The sequence below is a fragment of the Ceratina calcarata genome, unplaced genomic scaffold (assembly GCF_001652005.2).
Source record: "Ceratina calcarata isolate Rehan_Ccalc_2016 unplaced genomic scaffold, ASM165200v1 scaffold53, whole genome shotgun sequence".
Classification (NCBI taxonomy): Eukaryota; Metazoa; Arthropoda; class Insecta; order Hymenoptera; family Apidae; genus Ceratina; species Ceratina calcarata.
Window position 1 is genome coordinate 1,298,394 of NW_017176451.1, and position 1,691 is coordinate 1,300,084.

Consider the following 1,691-nt stretch of genomic DNA (forward strand, 5'->3'; position numbering starts at 1 on the left):
CCGCGGTGTCAAAGCGGAGTCAACCGCTGAAAAATGGCCGCGACTTGTCACCAAAGATTCGATATTAATCGTAACTCTTATCCGTTCGTCGAGCTTCGAACGCGTCGCGTAATTGTTCGCAGGCTCATGTATCAATCGTCAATTTACTTTACGTCTGACTAACTCAAAATCGAAGTGGTTGAACAGATTATCTATTCTTTAAATTTTATGTCATGCAAATTGTCGATATCTGTTAAATTTTTAGTAAAAGCTACGAAGTATACATGTACATACGTATGTTTAGGAAGAGCGTGAATCTGATAAAAAATCCGTGGTCTCTCAAAAAAGTCCTGACGCCTCGGTCGAATAACAAATTCGTCGGGAAATTTGAAATGTCCCAAACCGAGGGAGAACAGTCGAGAGATCCAGGAGGCGACGAAGTATACATATAGCGGCACGATTGGTTAGCGTAGCCGGGGTGGCGTAGGAGAGAGAAAAGGTTAGTCGGGTTCAGGGGCTGTACCGTGGGCACGAGTCCCAGCCCATGCATACCAATCGAGCGGCAACCTAACAACGGTTAACCGCAGCCAGTCGACCCGCTGCTAATCAGAAAATCACGCTACCGCGGAAACCCCCAGCGGAGGAGTTGCAGAGGCTGCGAACCGGTTCCACGCTCTCTCGCTCTCTCTCCCTTATCCTCGCTTTCTCTCATAACGCGCCACCACCGTGTCGGATATTTTCTCCCGCAGAACCGAAAAGGGTGTGTCGGTGTGCGATAAAACACGAGACGCGACACTTGGGTATAACCCCGACTGACATCGCGCTAATTACGGGGTTAAATATCAAGGGGTTAACCCGTGAGTATCGATTATCGGAGTCTCATTTTCTGATCAGACTCCTAATCGAACGGACGGATAAGCTTAAGGGCTGTTGATTGGAATGAGAGTTAATTACGATCTTGGTGGCTCTCCTTTTACTCTTACTAAAATCGTCTACCTTCTCCTACCTATTTTCATCTAGAATAAACGATTATACTTCTTATAATTAAACTACGAATTTTACGTACTCATAGAAAAATTAAACGAACATTTCCAAAGGCATTTCCCAAATGGATATCACAAATATATAAAAATTCGCAATCTACTTATGACAACGATACTTTATCAATTTGTCGATTTCACTTAAAATAGATTAACATATAATAAGGGATTGAACGGAGGGTAACGAACTGGATTCATCTTAAGTAACGGCGGAGCCGCGGCAGAATGGCGACGGTGAGATTCTCGCATCTCTGGGAGAATGGATACGCGTAAAACCGGTGCTAAATAGTGCTGGGAGGAAAGAGGAGGAATCGCAACGAAACGGTGTACAGTAGTTAAGTAGCTACTATTCGAACGGCGAGTGTTAACTGCCCCAGACGGTTTACGAGGCGATTCGAAGCTCTTATCCATTAAGTACGAACACGATGACACGGAGGAAAGCGCCCTGGCCTGGACCTGGTGCGAACAACCTCGTCACGGGGTTGAGATTCGCGTTCGTTTTAAAAACCCTCTAAAACCGACTACGGATCCCCTTCCCAGACAGAAAACGAAAAACGTCCGGGGTTAAGACCCGTGAAATCACCTTCCGTACACATATTATACCGATAGAGCTCGTGAAGAAATGAAGGATCACTAATTTTTACGAATGCTGTGAGAAATTCTATATCTCGT